The sequence below is a fragment of the Pleurodeles waltl genome, chromosome 4_1, assembly GCF_031143425.1.
Source record: "Pleurodeles waltl isolate 20211129_DDA chromosome 4_1, aPleWal1.hap1.20221129, whole genome shotgun sequence".
NCBI classification, from domain to species: Eukaryota; Metazoa; Chordata; class Amphibia; order Caudata; family Salamandridae; genus Pleurodeles; species Pleurodeles waltl.
The window spans coordinates 985,754,659-985,777,946 of NC_090442.1; the positions used below are offsets into that span (position 1 = coordinate 985,754,659).

Below are 23,288 nucleotides of genomic sequence, written 5' to 3' on the forward strand. Positions count from 1 at the left end.
GTGCGCCACTTACAAAAAAGGCAGACGTGTCATCGGAGGTGCTATATTAAAGATGCTGTGCGCTATATAGCTAGTTATTAGTACTGTAGATTCACACATAGAAGACAAACCTTGCATTCCTACACAATCATTCACAGGGATATGGAGCCTGAGAAAGCCAGAGAGCAACTTCCTAACTCAGTTATCTATCAGTAGCATAAAGTGCCAAGCTTGGGCTCATTCCCATACTAACTGCTGCATCTGGAGACAGGGTGCGAGAATCCTGCTGTGCTCCCGCGACATCCATAACCGGGCGCTGGTCACGAACTGCTCAGACCAAAGGAATGCTGCTGGTGCTTGTGGTTACTGGCGGCCAAACAATGCTGGGAAGGGAAAGGGCCCATGTGCCTCCGGCAGACGTTTCTTATGCACAACACAAAAACACTGACGGCCTGATTTATGAAGAGTTAGCGCCTCCTTTTCGTAATTTTTTTGACGCAAAAGCAGTGCAAACTTACAAAATAGAATTATCTTTTGTAAGTGTATGGTGCTTTTGCATCATAAAATGAGACAAAGGCGGTGCTAGCTTTTCAAGAATCTGGCCCAGAGTGTCCAAGCCCAGCTATCAGTGTCCTCGTGTCGGTGCACTGCATGGGGACACTGGCACGACTGATTACAGGGACTTGGATACAATGTCATTTCAACTTAATAGAAGCTGCTGGAACCTGCATTCACCTGGTTCCCACTCAATGCCGGCAGCGCACTGTAGGATGTTCATGATGTGGTTATCTGTGGGTACCTTGAAGGTTCTGGTTTGAACCTCGTTGTTGCCAATTACTCTTTTTATCCTTCTAAAGTTTACAAAATGACTACTGTTGAGTTAAGGTTTTTTGTGTGTGTCTGTGCACGTGTGTGTGTATGTGTAAAAGGATCATGCAAGCAAGTCTGACACATTAGGACTTGAGCCTCTATTTTTTTATACTTCTTAAAAGAAGGCTATAGTGACAAGCCAGTGCTTACATGAAACATTGCACCATCACAGGAATAATTTCTATAATAAACTGCAATTAGAGCAAAATAAACTAATTGTACTTCAAAACTGTAAGAATAACTACTATTGCAAGGAAAATTATTCTCATACTGTAAAGTATACACTTTAACACTCACTGGAAAATTACACCACATGTATTATATGGAAACATTAATTGAATGTTTATGATAGTGCATTTGGACTGTATAAATATTGGATCAATAATTAAATTCCTCCCACAGTTCCAGAGACTGTGCCCTCGAGAGTTGCTATGCCAGACGTCAAGAGACCGAGCCAAAATATTTCCCTATACAGTTATAATGCCAGAGTTATTGTTGTTTAACCTTCCTGTGCCCACGGATGTTGTCTACACTCTATGCTGCCCCCCACCCACCAGCATTTACACTTAATGTATGTGATCTTGGTTAAAACACTTCTTCTATGCCCAGTTTCTATACCCAGAACAACTGTTTCTTTACTCACTGACATGTACAGATTAAATAGCAATACAGCGGTGGGCTATACAAATAAAACCACAACACCTCCAAATGACACTGAATAACTATGTTTGTTATGTCGTGTATTTATAAAGTGCACTATCACTCACAAGACTATCCTGGTGCGGAGCTGGTGTGCTCGCCTAGCCCTGCCTATGGTAGGTTGGTTAATGTAAGAGCCAGGGATTCAGCTTCTTGTGGAATTCAAGAAGAGCAGGGGAGGCTCTGATGTGGAGTGGGAGACCGGCCACTATCACACAACACAAGCTGCCCTGCCTTTTAGGCATTGTAGGGGTTTATGTCCCCACCGCCAAGGACAAGGGGTGTTACTGAATAGCCAGTACAGGGACGCATCAAAAGAGCTTAATTTCAGTCTCACCAGGGGTGGAATACTGGAGCGCGGATGATCAGGAATGGGGTACATTGGTAAAGGTTCATGAAAATCCTATTAGCAGAAGCATGTAGGGTGTTGCTGGTTAAATGGAGCAGTCTCAGGGAAGGGAAAGGATCCAGACCACGCAAGGCAGAGGGTGTGGCACTGTGCTGCAGTTAAAGAATGAGGCACAGTGCCAGGGTTATATATGCATTACAGCAATGTTATAGAAAAGTCCTTATAGTGATGCTTGACTGGTGAGGAATAAGGTTCATTCATCGTAGAGCTTCAGATCTCCCTAGAATTTATGTTTGTAAAAACACTTGTAAATTGAACACATCCAGATGCAGTTATCATTTACCAGAGTAAACTACTTACTTAACAGTTCGATAAGGAAGGATTTTGATGTGTGTCCCAAATACTTTTCATCTTCTTTTTATTTCATTTTGCCTTCTTATGCCTGGGGTTTAAAGTCTCTGGTAGTCCTAGCAAATTACTCACTTAGGTATAAAGCTGCCACTCTGTGATGAGTGGCTTTTTATTATAATCAGGTAAGAGTGATTCCAGTAGCTCTACAGTGTCTCTCACTCTCAATCAGTGAATCAATTTTTGCAAAGCGCAACTACTCACCCGTGCAGGTCTCAAAATGCTGGTGGTGGGTCTGGGCCTCATTCGAGCATCGGAAAAACAACAAAAGGAGGGGCAGAAAATGGGATATTCGGAGTGCAAACTCCTGGTCCCGTGCGTAAGGTTCCCAATAGTCAAAGAATCAAAAAAGATTACACACGGTTCCAAACAATGCAGAAGGTTTCTTTCAAGAGGATGGTTCAATCAGAAGATGAAAACCGAAATTTTAGAAGCAAGAGCCCTCACTCACCATCCGGTGACATGCATCATCATAGGACCAAGCTCCTCGTCAGGCCGGCGCTGCAATGCCTGAAGGGCCCCACAAGGGGGCTCTTTGCCGGAGATCTTTTAAGAATTGTATATAGCCGGTCAAAAGCAATAAAGTGAAGGATTGGTATATAGGAAAATGTTAAAAATGACTAGAGGTAACGACTAATGATTTTTATTTTCATGCTGATACCTCTGACATGATTAAAACCAGTAAGCGGGGAATTAGTGGAATAATGTCCACAAACCCCATAAAAAAAACAGGTAGGTATAGTTGTTATGTCTCTTAATAGGAAATAGTAAGAAAGAGACAGTGCACACAGGATCCCCTGTGTCACTCTATGTAGTTGGTCAACATGTTTCTCGCTTTTTTCAAAGAATTATCTTATGCGATTCGTCAGGACCTAATTACATACCTAATCCTTTAAACCACGGATATTCCCACAAATAAGGAAATCAAAACCTAAGGGAATTTTAGAAAGAAAGAAACCAAGGTTAAAACATAACATAGTTTGTAAGGGCAACGTATTTACAGTATACTATGTTGTGAAACCCCATACATAAGTGAGGGATCCCTAAAGTGCCAAGTGACGCTAAAAAGTGATGATAACATTTATTAGAAAGAAAATGTGCGAAAGCCAATTAGGCAATGAAACGTCCACATTGCTTACCCTCCAAGAACTAATGGTAGGGCCTCATCGGGGTAGTAAAAGGCTCTAAAAATCCACTCTGATCTATATGTACACACATAGGGGACACAAAAATTACTCTTAAAAATGGTAATCAATTGATTTGATTATACAACACATTAATTGTAACTCCAGTAGATAGAATGAGTTATTCAATAAAAGACTCCTATTTTTTTAAGAATCATAGAATCCGACCTCAAATTATGTCAGGTCAAAAAGCAGCAGGTCGTGCAAATCATACAGGAAGAGATCACATTATGAAAATAATAACCATCTTATTGGTAACATAAGGATTGACCAACATTCAAACCATGTGATATTACACAGGCATTATATGTAAAGAGAAAATGCTCATTGAGACACCCTGCAAAGAGACACAGGAAAAAATACAGACGTGGCATCAGACAAAATCATCAACAGTATAATGCAGAAAAAAACTCACCGGGGCGTCATAATTATAGACATCCCGAAGAGTCAATGCAAATAGAACGGTTGTCAAGGGGACTTCGATCGACGACACTTGTAGACAACATAAATCTAATGAATTAGCGCCATTCTCAGCGCGTACTTCGCCACAAAAAAGAGATTTCACTCTGCAGGGAGTGCCCGCATGAGCGTTCCCATCTCTGTCCCTCATCTCCGCTCCAATCATCTGAACTAGAACTATGATTGGAGCGGAGATGAGGGACTGAGACTGAATCGGAATCGCTATGTTCCACCTACCCATTTCAACTCTCCTTTTCCTTTCCAGTCGATGCCACCTTGGCAATCGATGCCTATGCCTTACTTCCAACCACAGCCACAATATAACTTCAATCCTTTTTTAGGAAGAGGCCGGGGCAGAGGCAGAAACAGAAGGAGAGGAAGAAACGTCCATTGGGCACAGGAAGAGCCACAGATGATCACCAGAAGTCGCAGTGTGACGAGCCAAAAGAGACCCTAGTGGTCAATCTTTCAAGTTCCCTTTTGACCCCTACAGAGCTGGCAGTCCTAGAGAAAGGTCTAGGCTTCGTACCCACCCCGAAGGAGGATCAATTTAGACTACACTGCGAGATGGCAGCCTTGTTTCGCAAGGTTAGGTTGCACTTCTTCTTCAAGGATCGTCCACTATTGGAGACGAGGGGTGATACCAATTTAAGGAATCCCTCAACTTTTATGCCCCCTACCACCTCGGTCCCTTTGGAGGTGCTTACCTTTGAAAAGGCGGTCCGCCATGAAATCCAACGTCTGAATTCTCCAAAAGTTTTCCAGAACATCTCCAAACTAGAACGGGCGGCTATTCACTCTCTATCTTCCAATCCTGATATCACGCTAAAACCAGCAGACAAAGGTGGTGCCATTGTGGTTATGGATACAACCTATTACCAACAGGAATGTCTAAGACTACTCAGCGATACATCTTACTATCGCCCTATCTCTATCGATCCGACCCCGCGTTTACAATGCAAGATTCGCGGCATGATAATGGAAGCAGTAGCAGCCGGTTGGATTACCCAACAAGAAGCGGAATTCCTCGACACAAAAAATCCCAGGGTTCCATACTTTTATTGTCTTCCTAAAATCCATAAGGGTCTTCCTCCCCCAGGACGCTCCACAGTGTCCGGGATCGGTTCTCTTTTAGAGCCCCTGTCCAAATTTTGTGACTTCTTCCTACAACCCATTATTCAGAAAACATCTACCTTTTTGAAGGACACAAAAGATACTTTGGTTTTATTGAATGATATCAATGAGACAGGTACTACAGATATATTGATATGTCTAGATGTAGAGGCCTTATATACTAATATTCCGCAAGAGGCCACACTCGCTGCTGTAGAGGAAATACTCCTAGCTGACACTTGTACTTACAACACCCCAGTGAGCTTTATTATGCAATGTGCAGGTGTGGCCCTCCAAGAAAACTTTTTTCAATTTGAGAAAAGTCTCTTTCACCAGATACAAGGTACATCTATGGGGAGCACTTTCCCACCTAGCCTGGCCTGCCTGTATATGTTTACCTTTGAGCAACGCCACATCTTGACTCCTGACCAACCATTCTTTTCCAACATTAGACTGTGGCGCCGGTATATAGATGATATCCTAGTGATTTGGAAGGGCGAGATGGATCGTGCTATAGCTTTCACCCAGTGGGTCAATACTTTGGATACTCATCTTCGTTTCAGCTCCACCATCTCTGACAAAGAAGTAGCCTTTTTGGACCTACGAATCACACTTAGGGATGGATTTCTTAAATCATCCGTATACCATAAACCTACGGATCGTAACAGTGTTTTACTTTACAACAGTGACCACCCAAAAGCCCTACGAGACAATTTACCTTTTGGTCAATTCTTGAGGATACCACGTAACTGTTCAGATAAAAATTACTTTCACACACAAGCTAACACTTTATGTCAAAAACTTTGTGAACGTAACTATCCCTTACCTAATATTCGACAGGCAAACAAGAGGGCCAGTAATATCCCTAGGGAAACACTATTGACTAACAATATCCGCACACAACAATCAAGATTAACTTGTGTAACTACGTTCACCCCCCTTAGTAACCAAATAAAAGGTATTGTTCGGAGGCTCTGGCCCATCCTCACTAGTGCAGGCGGTACATTAGAACGCCCTTTATTTGCCTTTAAAAGAACCCCTAACATTAAGGACCTAGTGGTTCATACAAGACCTACAATAAACCGGCCCCTTGACAATTCTGGCCCTAGCCAATGGCTCAAAGTAAAGGGACATCACCCTTGCGGCTGCTGTAATGTTTGTCCCCTGACTGACAGTATGCAAGAAGTGGAAATAGGTGAACAAAAGACTTGGCAATTGAGATCCCATACCAATTGCCGTACTAAGAGCTGTATTTATATGATTACTTGTCCGTGCAACTTAAAATACATTGGCATGACGACCAGGATGGTGAAAATTCGAATTAACGAACACCGTAGTACCATTAGATGTAAGAGATCCTCTACCAAATTGACCAACCATTTTGTTGAAAAACAGCACACTCCTAATGATATCAAATAGATTGTTCTAGAAACCATGAAAGATAATATTGACGGTACAAAGAAACTCCTAGAAAAAGAACAACGGTGGGTTTTTAGACTCAAGACCCATCTATTTGGTCTTAATGATGATATCCAGTGGACGAGCTTTATTCATTAACAATAACACTTTCATTGTGTTTACAGTTACCATTATTGATTTTTTCATACATTAGTTCACACACTTGTAGTCTTCCTATTGGCCACATGGTGATTACTCATGTTTGGAGGACTGGTGGTAACGCATTAACAATTTTACCCCTTTTCTCTTATTCGACTTTGTCAGAGGCTATTTCCTTTGATGACTTAGTGATCAGACCACTTCAAAATGGCCGACACCTTTCCTTGGTCCATCTGCCTTTTTGATAGTCCTTTCTCAGTTACATTTTTCCTTCCCTCCTTTCAAAAACTTCTCAGTATCAGTGATCTCCTGTATTCCGGGGGATAGGAACAGGCACAGGTGATTCGGCAGTGCCCGTCTCTTGTAGAAGTAAGTTCCCTATTTACAATCCACTGTCTAAACTTCCGACCGGTATCCCTTTTTTATCCCGCCATTTCTTGGTCGAGTATCCGAGGTTTGGCGCTTTCTCCTGTGTGCCCCCATTTGTTTTGCGGTCATCGGGCTAAATGTATTTGGGCGCCCTGGCGCCAGTAAATGAGGAGACAAGCGCCTCGGTCTACACGCGCCCTCCTCGTTCCCCCTGGTAAATGAGGGAGATGCGGGGGAACGCTCACGGGGGCACTCCCTGCAGAGTGAAATCTCTTTTTTGTGGCGAAGTACGCGCTGAGAATGGCGCTAATTCATTAGATTTATGTTGTCTACAAGCGTCGTCGATCGAAGTCCCCTTGACAACCGCTCTATTTGCATTGACTCTTCGGGATGTCTATAATTATGACGCCCCAGTGAGTTTTTTCTGCATTTTACTGTTGATGATTTTGTCTGATGCGACGTCTGTATTTTTTCCTGTGTCTCTTTGCAGGGTGTCTCAATGAGCATTTTCTCTTTACATATAATGCCTGTGTAATATCACATCGTTTGAGTGTTGGTCAATCCTTATGTTACCAATAAGATGGTTATTATTTTCATAATGTGATCTCTTCCTGTATGATTTGCACGACCTGCTGCTTTTTGACCTGACATAATTTGAGGTCGGATTCTATGATTCTTCACAAAATAGGAGTCTTTTATTGAATAACTCATTCTAGCTACTGGAGTTACAATTAATGTGTTGCATAATCAAATCAATTGATTACCATTTTTAAGAGTAATTTTTGTGTCCCCTATGTGTGTACATATAGATCAGAGTGGATTTTTAGAGCCTGGTACTACCCCGATGAGGCCCAACCATTAGTTCTTGGAGGGTAAGCAATGTGGACGTTTCATGGCCTAATTGGCTTTCGCACATTTTCTTTCTAATAAATGTTATCATCACTTTTTTGCGTCACTTGGCACTTTAGGGATCCCTCACTTATGTATGGGGTTTCACAACATAGTATACTGTAAATACGTTGCCCTTACAAACTATGTTATGTTTTAACCTTGGTTTCTTTCTTTCCAAATTCCCTTAGGTTTTGATTTCCTTATTTGTGGGAATATCCGTGGTTTAAAGGATTAGGTATGTAATTAGGTCCTGACGAATCGCATAAGATAATTCTTTGAAAAAAGCGAGAAACATGTTGACCAACTACATAGAGTGACACAGGGGATCCTGTGTGCACTGTCTCTTTCTTACTATTTCCTATTAAGAGACATAACAACTATACCTACCTGTTTTTTTATGGGGTTTGTGGACATTATTCCACTAATTCCCTGCTTACTGGTTTTAATCATGTCAGAGGTATCAGCATGAGAATAAAAATCATTAGTCGTTACCTCTAGTCATTTTTAACATTTTCCTATATACCAATCCTTCACTTTATTGCTTTTGACCGGCTATATACGATTCTTAAAAGATCTCCGGCAAAGAGCCCCCTTGTGGAGCCCGTCAGGCATTGCAGCGCCGGCCTGACGAGGAGCTGGGCCCTATGATGAAGCATGTCACCGGATGGTGAGTGAGGGCTCTTGCTTCTAAAATTTCGGTTTTAATCTTCTGATTGAACCATCCTCTTGAAAGAAACCTTCTGCATTGTTTGGAACCGTGTGTAATCTTTTTTTATTCTTCCTCATTTGAGCAGCCATGTTTGAGGTTCTTCCTGAAGATGGTGAAAGATGAGCTTTGTCTGAGGTGTGTGGGCAGGTTGTTCCAACTCTTAGCTGTGAGGTATGTGAAAGATCTTCCTCAGGCGGTGTTTTTTTTAGGATGCATGGGACGGCAGCTAGCGCCGGCCGGGCAGAACAGAGGGGTCTGGTGGGATTATGGAAGGAGATGCGATAGTTCAGGTAGGCCAGTCTTATGTTGTGCAGGGCCCTGTAGGTGTGGGTGAGTAGTTTGAAGTTGATTCTCTTCTCTACTGGGAGCCAATGGCAGATCCTCAGCATTTGGGAGCAGTGTTCTTGGCGGGAGAGGTTCAGGGCTAGTCTTGCGGTGGCGTTTTGGATGAGTTGTAGTTTCCTGATGTTTGTTGTCGTGCTCTCCAACTCTGTCTTTTTCTTCCACTTTAATCTCTAGCTGCCTAGTCACATCTGGGCCACTAACAACCGGTGCACGATATAAAACCACAAAGTTGCAGTTGCATGGGGCTTGCAAATTAGCGAGTGTGCTAATCTACCCCGTTATAAAAGGAATGGTAAATAACACATACATGGCACATCTTATAACCCATTATAACATGTGCAAGCATCACCTTTTTGCTTTTTTCTCCCACCATTTACACAAGGTTGCACATGCCATAAATCACAGGAGCAAGACACACAAGTTTCACACTAGCATAATATCATTTGGGCAACAAGTGTGAATGTGTGTGTTTAAAACAGGATTTGCAACCAAATTGCGATCAGGCCTACTTCTCTTCTCGAGATATAAGGGTGTCCGAGGTAAAGAAACGCCTTTTTACAACAAGGGGCTAGAATCCGTGAAACAGAACTAGGACAGCGTCTGAAAGAGAGTTAAAGAGAAAAAATATACGAGAAAAGAGAACAGGTTGAGAGAGACAGTGCATCAACATTCAGAACCTTATTTAGAGTTCACAAGGACATTGTTGGTACTTGGCCAGTGCTGATACTTGTGTTAGCACAATCCGTTACTGCGACATCGCAACAGTGGGGCAATCATGCAGCAACATGGCCTCCGCTGCGCTCCTCCGGGTGAAGCCCTTCCTAACGGGAGGCGCTTCCTGTGCAGAGAGGGGGAATTACTGCCTTTCCTGAGCTGGTAATCTAACGTTTCTCTGCGCCAATCCATTCTCCATACATTTAGCACTTTGTTTATTAATTCCAACAAGCGTTAAATTAGAGCCTTAGCGTCGGTGCACTATCAGAGAAAGAACCGAGCTGCACAGCTGAAGCTAATATACCATGTGAACTCTGAACATAAAATCAGTGAGACGTCACCCATCAGAGACCTGTCGGTCGTGGAGGGTGGACGAGCAGCTCAAGTGCTGGGCTCGAACTGAGACTGCTGAGCGTTCAGTGTGATCGAGGCGCCTTCCGTGGCAGGACTGCGCTATGTTTAATCAGTCATGAAATGGAGCAGTGTAGTCCGTGAGATCGCACTTCTGTACTGGGACTCAGTGTTGCGGTTCCGCCAGCTGAGGGACAGCCCAACCCTTTAAGCTCTGGAGCTGTAACTGCCGTGTACCCTGAAACATGGGCCCGCAGTCCCTTTTCAAGTCCTTACTATCTTCGCAATTCAAGAGATAGCTCTGCTGTTTAAATAGAATGTCTGTAGGCGCAGTGAATGTTTTGAGATGAAACCATGAACATATAGTAAAAGTATAATTTACTGTACCTGCCCCACAAGTTCAACATGCCAAAGTCTAAAAGAAGCAACACTTTGCCTCAGTGCTAGCTGCAGCCCCTACCCCTGCAATTACAATCTGTCAGAATGTATGTTGAGTCGCCTACAAAATTATGTTGTTCCTGAAGGGCCAAGTAACCCCGCTCTGAGAAAACTATTTTATTAATTCGTGCACACACAATCCTGTTTCTGAACATACTTTTGCCCATGCCAGTGCCGGCCGGGGTCCTTTATTTTGCAGAATCAGGACTAACAAGCGTTTAGCCTGGAAGAAACGGGTTGCCCTGTGCTCACCCGTGCACCAAAGTGGTAGTGTCAGCGCTTTAAATGGAAAAATAGAGGTGGAGGTACCCTGTACCCGAGTACCTGCTTATTACTGAGCAGTGCTGCTGGTGCTCTTCAATTGAAGGTATTACGTTTTTCTTGAGAAGTGCAGGTACTCTCCCTCTAAAAATAAACACATTGCCTGTACTCAGTAGCGGCCCGTTTGAAGCACTGGGTAGTGTCACTGTTTATCAGTGGTCACACATCACCCATCGACCGCTAGGAGAGGGCTATTTCACTCTCCTGTTCAGTTAAAGAGTCAGGACACGGAATCCAAACTCAGGCTCTCTTGCTTGTGGCCATCTGCGCATGCTCACACTGAAAGATGGGCCGAGGCCCCGCACTCTCCAGCACCGTGGGTCTACCTCTACTCACCCACCCAGCCCATCACCAGGGCCCACTCGCGCTCCTGAAAAAAGCCACCCGGGGCCCCTGCTTGATCTGGTCTGGGATTCACAAACACAAGAACTGGTTCCTTTTCTTATTACAGGGTAGCGCCAGCCTCACCGTCTCCTCAGGCTGCAGCTTGCTGCGAGAGGTAAGGCCTGCGCTGTAAAGAGTGGCTGGGGGGCCCTGTAGAGTCCAGCTGGACTCATTCTAGTGTTTCTGCCAGCCACTCTGAGGGCTGGTCTTGCTTGTGTAGCCTACACCCACCCAACACAGGCGTCACCAGTCAGGTGACCCTGCCAATAAAAGGGGCCGGGCGCACGTGCCTGAGGCCAGTTTATTACCACCCTACCACCGTGTCTGCGTCACCTTCCTTACAAGCATGAGGGCCTAGGGCCCCACATTACAGGCCCCAGGACAGGGGGGCTTGCCTCCCCGCAACCACACCTCGGGCCTGTGGGTGTGCTACACCCCTGCCTAAGGCTATCAGGAATTGAAATAATAAAAAACAATAAGCTGCAGTGCTCTATGTGTATGTATTACTGTAACAGGAAGAGGGTGAAATACGCATCCAGCGAGTAGTGCGCGGTTACTTGCAGGTGATCATTCCAACGAGGGTTCACGCTCGACTTTCCGTCCTCCTTTCCTTGCTTTATCACATTCCTCCTTTTCTTTCTCTTTTTTTGCCTTCATCTAGCTGTATTTCCGCTTTCTTTCCTGCCTTCCTCTTTCGCCCTTTCTTCCCTCTGTCTTTCGCACAGTCCTCTTTCTTTTCTGCCTTCCCCTGTCTCTCCTTTCTTAACTTCCTTGCTTTACTTCCCCTTTCTTTATCTTTCAGAGGCAGGTGTCTGGCAGCCAGGTCCAGACTGACCGCCTGTTTTAAGTCTGTGCTAGCCAAGCCCTTTTAACTTTATTAAAATTGCGTGTATTACATAGTTACGTATAGGGGTTTTCACTGACTTCTTTTTTTAGTCTGTATGTGTCACTCACATTTTCCTTCCACGCGCTCCAGCTTTCATCAAGGGGCAATGTGGCAGCCCACTCCAGCCACTGCCGACTCCACTGTGAGTTACAGATTGCTGCTGTTTTACAAGCAGCACCATCACACACAAAGCAGTTCCCTTCAGTGCCAGGGAGGATATGGCAATATATGCTTTTTGAGACCAAAACAACATTTCAGCTTTTAGCCAAGGCTTTTTTACACTGATGAGAGACCAACAGCTTCCTGAACAATAAAGTTTTGTGGGCCTGTTTTGATTTCCCTGATCTTACCACACATATTGCCTGTAGCAAAGTCAAATGCAATATGTCTTCCATATCCTATAAAACACCTATACAGTGTATTTACTTGTGCTAACCTGGCCCAGTCTGCAAATGTGGGCAACTTGTTTAGCTATCTGGTTTGCTAAAAGTGGAACATTTTATTTTGGTGCTCCGTTCAAATTCAGTCGCAGACTGTTTTAATAATATCTTAGAATCATATTAGTGGCTGCAAGACAAGGCCTAAATGCGAGAGGGAAACCTCTCTAACACAACTGGACAGTCTCAACATTAGTGGTGTATCAAGTCATCAAAAGGGAGGCATTACCTGGAAAACTCTGAGGGATTGGGCCACTGCTGGCCACGAGAGTTCTACACCTGGCCCAGACCGATCTGTTGAAAGGTATATTGATGTAACGCTCATACTACTTTTTTCAAATTAATAGGTAGATATTGAATAAAATAGCATAATTCTGATGTCAACAAAAAATGTTAAGTGACATACAATACATCAAGCAAAGGAGGTGGAGAATGCCAACAGGTGCTTGCACATCCGCAAAACGTATATCAGCTGTAAAATCAGAGCATAGTCATTTATGTGAACAATATAGTGTTGGGTGCCAGGCTAGCCAAAACACCTGCCACCACAGTTGTCGGAGAGCCACACACTAGGTAGTAGTCGAAGTCTCAAACACAAACTTCAACTACCTACTATCTATAATAAATTCCTACACATCATCTTCCAAGAACGGACTTCCAATCAATTCTTGAACATTATCAGGATCTACAATACTGGTGTGCCCTGGCCACTCTCCTTATGACATACAATACATGTTACAAACAGGGGCTTAACTTCAGGAGGTGTTCCACCCCTTTAATTAATGTATTTTCTGATAAATAATTGAGTAAGGTGCTTTCACGGGTGTCTGTTGAGTCTCCCCAGATTTTTTTCATTACTCACAGACAAAAACGCACACAGCCTCTCTGTTTCGAAGGTCTTCATAAATGTTACCTACTTAACAAAATATTTTATTTTCCATTATATGCCACTCTGATTATTGGAAAATCAGGCGTCCCCCCCCCCCCCCAAAAAAAAAAAATCGTAGTGAGCAAGCTACGGCCCGGCTACGACGTGTAGCGTAAATTCAATTAGCTTCAACAAAAGCACGTGTAACACTTATGAACTAATTAAAAGCAAAGTAAGGTAATTAACCAATACAGTAGAGTGGTGCCACCGTTTAACTATGCAGTTCGTAATTAAGCAGCATTAGAAGGTAGTTTCCCATCCGCACGCAAAATTAATTTTCTGCCGTTTCCCGCTCATACATTGGATGTTGTGCGTGCTGTCACTTGAAAGTTAAATTACACAATCTGTTATCATAATGTCACAAGCAGAGGACATATTTTCAAGCGAAGCTAAATTTGATGATGCATGCTGTGTATCTTCAGAGGTGCGCCGAATAAATAATAACGACGAACACAGTGCTCCGGAAACTGCTCTTAAAGACCGGAAATCGCAGTCTAAAGTCAGTCTGGCTGGAAGAGGCCGTGGCCTGACAGATGGAAGACCTCAGTGTCACCAGCTTGCCGTGTTGGACAACGAACACATAAGTTGTGTATTTGCATCTGTAAGGGAGCTCAGCATATGTTAATTTTACATAAAAAGAAAACTGCGGTACCTCCAATGTCTTTTTTATTAATACTATTTTGTATTTTAATATTTTTGCTCTGCTGCCCAAGCTGCTGCGTCTGTGAACACCAGCAATGCAACCCCTCTTTTTCTAAATAAGTATGTCCCAATAATAGTTTCCTCGTGCAGACTTTAGATAACCTGTTCACATAAACTTTTGTCTTTCACTTTCTTGTGACGTCAACGATTCCTTTGTAGCGCACAGCAAACTGCTTCTCGCGCCTCTGAACTTCAACTGCTCCGGTCATCTGGCAGGCCCTCGCGAGAGCTCCCGCATTAGAAGGGCCGCACTGGTGATTTCACACCTAGGAGAGCCTTTCCCGTACCTACCCATCAGAGGAGCCGTAATCAATCCCCTCACGTCTGAGGGGATCCTCGCACCTCAGGAACACCAGCACACTGGAGAGGACATGACCAGGCACCTCGCAGGTATGGTACTCAGTCCGACAACTTTACATCTGAGTGGCCCTGATTTTCAAAGTGCCATGTAATAGCACTGATGCTCATTATAAACAGACGTTGCGGCCTACAGTGGCAGGATCTGTATGCGCGTGTTTTTGTACAGCACAAATCTAGCCGAAAGCAAGAAGAGCTCTGCCCGGGTAAAGGCAAAACCGCTGAGAAATTGGCGCGCTAGCCAGGTTCTGCGAAGGGACGTGTGCAGTTACTGTATCTTCATGTTTTTTTCTATTTTGGAGTACAATGGGGTATGTGTTGGTTTGTTTTTCCCATTTGAACCGCCTGGGGACATTTCGATATCTGTGGCCAGAACTGGAAGCAAACCTGCCTTGAGCTCGACTTTGTGTCCAAAGTGCTTGTTCTCTCAACTCAGTGCGACCTGAGCACTGTGAAAACCTGATACAGTTCCAACAATCAATGAATATTTGTGATAAAACAGTCTGTTAAATCATAACTGTGTTTACACCTGTGCTTATCATTCTTTTCATTTCAAGTTTTGCTCAAAACAAAATCTGCTATGGGCAGTTTTGTTTACAGGTCCGCTTAAAACATTTCGCAACTTGTTTCTATGGCAAACCAAACAAGCATTGGCAAAGCCACTAGGTCTCACCTATAGACTAGCTATTGGCTTTGCCAATGTTTTTTTGCTATGCTGTACGCCAGTGCAGCTGCTGTTCAGCATGGCTAAATGTTAGTGGTATGTAGCAACAGAGTGGAGTGGGAAAGTAGAGTTTCAGAGTGGATTTGTTGGAATGTCGTAGAATGGAGTAGGAGTAGAGTGTCAGAGTTGAGTAGAGGTGAGTATAGTTCAGTGGGTCAGTGGCAGAGAGTGTTGAGGAGTAGAGTGGGGTGAAATAGGGTAGAGTGGATTGAGGTAGTGGGGTTGATTGGATTAGGGTAAAGCCTGGTGGATCTGAGGTAGAGTGGGGTGGATTGAGTCAAGTGGATTGGTGTGGGGTAGACTGGATTGGAGTGGGGTTAATTGAAATGGGGTTATGTGGATGGGATCAGGGTTGATTTGAGTGGGTGGATTAGATTGGGTGGGTATTTGGACTGGACTGAAAGGGCTGGGGCAGGGTGGATTGGAGAGGGGTGGGGTGGACTGGAGTGGGGCGGGGTGGGCTTGATGGACTGGAGTGAGGTGGACTGAACTGGGATGGGGTGGACGGGAATGGGATAGAGAGGGTGCATTGGGGTAGAGTCTGGTGGATTGGAGTGAGTGGGGAGGATTGGATTGAAATGTGGTGGGTTGGATTGGGGTTTGGTAGTCTGCAGTAGGATGATTGGGGTGGGGTGTACTGACTGAAGTGGGGTAGATTAAGGTGGTTTGGAGTGTGGTGGATTGGACAGGAGTGGGGTGGATTAATATGGATTGGAGTGGGGTGGATTCAAGTGGATTGCATTGGAGTGGGGTGAACTGAATTGGAGTGAGGCCGACTGGGTAGTGGTGGACTTCATTGGAGTGGTGTGGATTGGAGTGGGGTGGGATGGATTGGAGTGGAGTAAGGTGGGATGTACTAGAGTGGGCTGGGTTGGACTGGAGTAGGGTGGATTGGGCTGATTGGGGTGGATTGGGGTGAGGTGAATTTATTGGAGTGGGGTAGAGTGGTCTGGGCTGGAATGAGGTGGATTGGATTGTGTGGGGTGGACTGGATTGTTGTGGAGTGGATTCTGATGGATTGATTGGGGTGAACTGGGATGGAGTGAGGAGGATTTGGATTAAAGTGGGGAAAATTGGAGTGGGGCAGATTATTTTGGATTGGAGTGGGACAGACTGAAATGGGGAAGATTTTTTGGATTGGAGTGGGGCAGATTGTTTTGGATTGGAGTGGGGTAGATTGCTGTGGATTGGCGTGAGGCAGATTAGAGTGGGGTGGATTGGAATGGGGTGAGTAGTTTGGGTGAGAGTAGGGTGGATTATAGTGGGGCAAATTTGAGTGGGGTGGATTGGGGTGTACTGCACGATTATGTGTTAAAGGATAATTTCAGAAATGACACATAAAGAAACAATGCCACTTTACAATATTTCAAACTAGTTAATCATCATCTTTTGAGAAGAGCGTCCACGAGCAAAAACAAAAGAAAACGAGTGGAAAGTGAGAAAAAAGAGGACTTGACAAAATAAAAGAAAGTTTGATTTAAAAAATAAAACTTTGCAATTTTGTTTTCCAAGCGTGGCACGTTTTTGCCAGTCACAAGCCTGCTGTTTGCACGGCACTAGAAGCAGTGCTTTAAATGGGCCGGTACTCACCGGTACTGAGTACCGGCACTTCTTATTTTTCTCACTCTGAGTACCGGGACTTCTCTGCTGCCAAGGAGAGTACCGGTACTCATGAAAAGTAGGCTTAATAGCTGCTGGTGAGCACTAGGCTGTCAGAGTTGAATCTGCCTCTGACAGCTAAGGTGCTGCTGTAGCTCTGAGCCGACCCCCGCTGAGCTATTCAGCAGGGATTAAGTGGCTAATGTCTGGGTATTCACCGTCACGCTGTGTTTGACAGCACAGGGCCCATTCAGGCCCCGTGCTGTCCATCACATTCACACTACTGTGTACATATGTGCAAACACAGGAATTGAGGCAGCCCCGCTGACAGAGACAACCAAGAAAGCCATAGGAGGAAAGTTTAATATGGCTTTAATCCCTCCTGCGTCTTTTAGAACGAGGGTCTGTTTAGGTATGTGTTTGCCTTGTATGTGTGTGTGTTTTTCTGTGAGAGAAAGGCGAATGAAAGATGGAGAGAATCGGGACACTTTAAGGAGGACAGTGTGGAATGCTTTGTGTCTGCTTGTTTCTTTCTGACTGTGTGCACGCTCAATAATATATAGTATTGTGCAAAACGACACCAAATAACAGTACGGCATTAAGAAGCTGCAAATATTACAAAACAAAAGAAATGTTAAAATATAATTGTTTCGCTTTCATCTTGTGTAACGAGTTAACCTGTTTTTATTTAAACACACTTATCATGTGTTTTGGTATTGCTGCAACGGGTATTTAAGTCAAAGTATCCTCAGGTCTTGCTCTTAGCCCCGCCCCTAGCCCCACCCACCACACTACTAGCTCATTTTAAGCAGTACCTGCACTTATTTTTTCCCATTTAAAGCACTGACTAGAAGTTAAACTGAACAAAATAGTACCTCGATCATGTCGGGAGCAGCGGATGGGCACTAATTAAGTTTAATCAATCAAAGCTTGGTTTCTGCCCCACAAAGAGGAACGGAAATAATACCAGGCTTGCTTTGAAGAATTACGAGTCAGTAAAGAAGAGTGCCACACAAACCAAAAAATGGTGAGCAACAGATGGGCTCCAAGCTTTTTATTGTACAAACTAGTGCAAGCACTCACAGGCTCGGACTTAACAAGTGTAAAGTTTGTTGAAAGAGTGTTTTTTTTTTTTAATAAAAAGAGGAACACTTGCTCATCTCCAAATTCTGAGCTTAAGACTTTCTAGGATGATGTTTTATTAAACTGGGCTCTATCTCTAAACAAGGTGCCAAACAGTGTATCTGAGATCTAGAAGCCTTTGCAGCTCTCAATATCTCAATAATATCCTAATAGGGTAGTAGAAGATTTGGGGCATGCTCACCACTCGATTTGTTTATTCATGTTAAACTTTCATAATTGAAAATGCCTTGGTAGTAAAGGCTCACTATAATCTCTGATGTAACTGTCTATTAGGAACTAAGGCTGGCATTTTGACTCTGACAGACATACATTTGGAAACAAGTAGTGAGTGAGTGATCATGGGTAAAAGGTAGAGGAGTGTCTTACTTCTTCACCAACAGGCACACTTAGATTTTATCCCAAGCTGGAAATTCCAGAGATTAAGGAGCCTGAGATGAGCTTTTCAGACAATTTAATTGTGTAGATCACAGTGAATGGAGGGATCTCCCTCTTTACGTGATACATTTGGAGGGGCAGACACAGTGCTTAATACGTTAAAAATACAAAATGCCAGGGCTCTCATTAGGAGACCGCTGCAGCTCACACCACACATTGCCCTTGCCATGCTGCCGATGATAGTAACAACACAGCTAACTAACCATCACACCCCTACAAGTGTGACAATTCGGCCTATTCCAGCCCCCCAACGCTATAATGAATTGCGGTCTCTAAATTAGCCAGACAATGCTTCTTGTGGCAGACTGTTACAAGCAATGGTGTTGACAATTTAGTACCAGTGCCGAGCACCGGAAACCACCAGCTCAAGTTAAGCACTGGGTAGACAACAAAACAGTCTGGGAGGCCGACATCAGGTGGCTAAATAGAGAAATGGTTTGCTCTGATTTGCTCTGCTACAATGGCATCCAAGCATAAAGAACACATGCACAATCGAGGAGGGTCCTTTAGTTATGTCATCATCATAGGCCATGATTTTATAGAGCTAAATTAGCTGATACAATGGAAATGTCCCCTGCCTGGTTCTGAAGAGACTAGAGGGTTGCTAGGATTTTCATTTTTTTTTTACCTCACTTACACAAGATGATAATGTATGTTCACTGCAGATCTCCAACTTTACACGAATTAAGATTCCAGGTAGCAGCTCTGAGGTCAGAGAGGGTTCATAACATTCACCCCTCATAAAAAAGTGAGTATTGTCCTCCCACTGAGCTTTGTGACACTGGCAGAGGTGGAGTAATGGATTTATAGTGGAAGTCCTTTTTATCTGCCGCATTAAGGCGCTAGATGCCTACCACTCTCCCCAGTTCAAAAGGTTCTGAACAATCTTCCTTGGGTTTTTTGACCCAACTGTTCTGAGACCCCCAAAGAGGGTACATAGACACTATGTACCTGTGTGTTGTAGGAGGGGGCACCATGTGTGTATGCTTGGCTGGGTGCAACAGGAAATCAAACTGGGACTCCCTTTATGTAAATGAAAATAGAAATGAACGACCTTGGGTGAGGCTTCCACAGGTCTTTGTTTGGCCTGGGAGCTTGCACAAGAACATTACCACCCTCCAGCCCTGGAATTCTCACCGATGACTTTCACAGTAGTGGACTTGAAAACCTGGATGGTTGTGGTACCCTATTCCTCCTTTGAAGTTCACCTCATTTTCTCTATCCGGGCACTCTTAGCTACACTTCCTCTGTCAGCATCTGCTTGACAAAAGATGTGGCAGGACTGCCTAGGCCACAATGCTCAGACCCCCTTAAACTGGTCATACCACTTGAGAAGGGATTTCTTTTGAAATCACCCCTGGCACTAACTGATCATGAAGGGGGCATGCAAAATTTGACTGAAGCAGGCCAAAAGTTGACCTATCCACCACAGCTGACCGACCAGCTCTGGGAATCAATACATGGCCAACTACCATACTCCATTTCCTACTGACCAGTGGTAGCCGAGATGATTTCTGAGCTCCACGCTTGGGAATCATGAATGCTAGCTAAACCTGGCTGAGTTATCCACTGGAAGTGCTGACTGGCTGCCTTGAGGACGGAAAGTCTACCTGCTGTCAGGAACAGGGGTTTGTAGTGTTTCTCTGAACTGCAGAGCCCTGCCTGGAAAAGGATTAAACAGCGTAGCTCTTGGAAGGCACGTGGTCAGAAATATTTGGTCTGCGTTGTCCCAGGAGAAGATGTCATCAAAGAGCCGTGCAAGGCTACAAGGACCTTCAATCATTAACATGGCTTGGGTGCACAGGGGGAGGATCAGCCTGCAGAGACTGTGGTTAGCCCCATTTGTCCCCAAACCTCACTGTGCGCATAGTTTTTCCTATCTCGACCTCAAGGCTGTCTCAGTCTTTACTTCATGCCTGAATCTGTATAGGTGGTGCAGCTAGATATTCATAAGCTGAACCAAGTGACTCAAACCACGCTCAATTCCATTCAGCAATTGCAGAATATTCAGCTCTTTAATGTCCAGGTTGCGTGAGGTTTTGATTTCCCATGCCCACTGGAGGAACACCCTGGCACTGGAAAATTTGACAGTGACCAGAAGATTATTACCCAAGCACCCTTTTGTCACCTCAACAATATGAAATTATAAACCCGAACAGCAGGTTGAAAAATATAGCACCTTTTCAGCAGTCCTAGTGAGCTCACTGTGAAGGCAGGGAGGGGCACCTCCAGCTCCCCCATTCAGACTCAAACAGCCGCACTCGTTCTGCTCTCGGTGACTTCTTCCCATCCCTGTGCCAAAAGGATCTGCTGTTGTTGAGGTGGGCTCTTCAGTTGCATTTGGGTGTTGGTCTGCACTGGGACCAAGCAACTCCTGCCAGTTCTGACAGCAGCTAGAAACGTTCTCGAGGTGGGGCAGAACCTTGGGTGGATCGCTAAACATTTATAAGGAGCATGACCTTCCCGGCACAGTGCAGCACTATCAGAAAGCTTACTGCTCTGACCACAGCTGCTCCCTGAAACCTTGCTCACTCTTATGAAGAACTAACTATGCAATCGGCACTGAGTGGGAATCGCTGAGAAGTCCATGAACAGCTGGTGTTCAGAAGTATGAGAAGGAGCTTTACCAGTATTTAGCATCTCTGAAACCAATTTGGAAACATTTTAGTTGGAAATGGGTGCGTTTGCAACTGCACGCACTATATTATATATATATATATATATTTAGCTCCATCCTCAATGGAAGTCACCTCCACCAAAAAAAGGAATTTTGGCAAGGATCTAAAATCTAAAGCTGTATTTTACCAAACGGGTGCTTGAAACCTAGACCCAGAATTTCAATTATAGCAAATTTTAATCTAAAGGGGTTCTTTCTCATTCATCCCTCTTTGACTGAAGGAGTCCTTGATAAGCTTATAACTTGATTTTCTTTTTTGCCATGATATTAAAGAAAGGGTGCCTCTCACAGGGATGTGCAGACTCAGAGATCCAATTCTTGAGAAAGGCCAGATGGGAAGCTAGAGCTCACAGCAGGGGTACATGCCATTTATTATGTAGCAATTCAAAGAGTCTGGCCAAACATCTGCCCAGTGCATTTTAGTAAGAGAAAATGTACAGATGATTAACCACCACGAGATTGACATTTGACGGCTGTGAATGATGTTGAACTACCTTTCAATACATGCGTGTCTTTTGGACAAACTCTTCAAATGGCCGAAAGTGACACGTAATTTCTAGTGTCTGGTCGATGTGTGGAAGCATTACGCGGATTGATTGCAGAATAGTTTAAAAGACAGGAGATAAATGCTCTTTTTTGAGTAGAGGATTTACAACCCAAGCAGCACAAAACAAAGACACCGAACCTGATAAGCATCTGGCAACATTTTGTTGCCTTTCCCGAAGAAATGGCATTAATTGTTTACACATTTATCGTTTTTACAATTTTTCGTCATTTTACAGCATGTTTCAATTGTCCTTGAAAGGGTTGACTGCGTTAGGAAGAACTCTTCCGTTCAGGGCTCCTTAACACGTGCTGTGGGGGAAGGACAGAAGAGGGCACTCTCGGATTTCTGCACGCACATGCTGTGTAGCTTGCTGGGTCCCTCCCCTTTACTCTGCCCCATCCCGGATACCAGACTCTTGGCCACGATGGTCATGACCTAGGGGGCTCATTGCCTTCAGCATCCCACCCCTCCACACCCCTCTCTCTCCCCCCACCAGCCCTGCCACGCATCTCATGTTAGACTAACGCATTTTAGGTTACATCACTGCAGCCTCGCTGGGCCTGAATACTGCCATGCAAATACATGCGACTTGGCTGGGCTGCAAACAGCTAAGTAAATAAAACTGTCTCGCTGCATAAAGGGGACAGGAGAGGCTTGGGGCGTAGTGTGATAACATGAAGGCTACCTTGGCCGTTGCCATGGCGACTAGGGTAGCTGCCCTCCTCTTCCTTGTAAAATATTGATTGGCGCCCCACGTGCAGAAGAGGACGAGAAAACTGACTTCAGAAGGTAACTAAGCGTGGGTAAGAAATACTGTGTGCTATATTAGTACCTTGAGGCCGGAGGCGACAGATGGGTACCTTTCTAGAGGATAAAGGGATGGGGGAAGGGAGGGGAGTTATACAGAGCCCTCTCATTTAAGTATCTGTGACTAGGTTTGAGTTCACACTGTCAATCAGAGGAGAATCGCTCTGCTGAACGTGCAGAACAGTGGAAAAAATGTATTTAGACCTAAACCGAAACAGCAAGCAGAATGTCATTTCTTGGAGCATCCTTCCAGATTCCACGTAGCTGCCCGAGGCATACATAGTCCCCGAGGCCGCCCCGTGCAAGCAACCACAGTCCAGTACTTTATAGGACTGCCATGCCCGAGACTACACTGTATTTATACACTATAGGACGTGCTGTTCTGTTAAACAACAAGAGGCAGGGCAAGGAAAAAAGCTGTCACCTTCCTGTAAAGGTCAAATATAAATTAACCACCCATTTCTTTGCTAGGTTTTATATCGTCTATCTAGGTTGAGGTTTGGTAACAGGAGTGTAACTCGTTTGAAACAATGTTAAGTTGCTGCACATACTTATTCCGTTAGATGACAACAAAAGTATAACAAGTACAACAAAAGTAAGGCTTTTCTTGTGCCTCGCAGCACAAGACCGAATTGTATGTTTAGGAATGTGTACTCTGTAAAGACATCTGTAGATAACAGGTTAAAATTGATTAATTTCGAGCGAGAATTTAACACAATGTCCGTTTCCAGAAATAGCTGTCAACATTCTGCACTTTTCTGCTTCCCACACGCATTACATGGACATGTATCACAGACCATATGCTGTTAAAAGTGTAATGCAATGTTTTGTCCTCTAACTATATCAACACTTGCAGAGGCTGGATTTGTTGCACTCCCACCCAAATATGCTTTGCCATCCAATAGT

At 44.3% G+C, this 23,288-nt stretch overlaps 1 protein-coding gene across 1 annotated transcript in view; it reads right to left on the bottom strand.

Moving 5' to 3' along the window:
- SLC2A13 (solute carrier family 2 member 13) overlaps positions 1-23,288 on the bottom strand; it is a 1,310,727-nt gene that overhangs the window by 1,053,481 nt on the left and 233,958 nt on the right. The gene's annotated exons all lie outside the window — the stretch shown is intronic.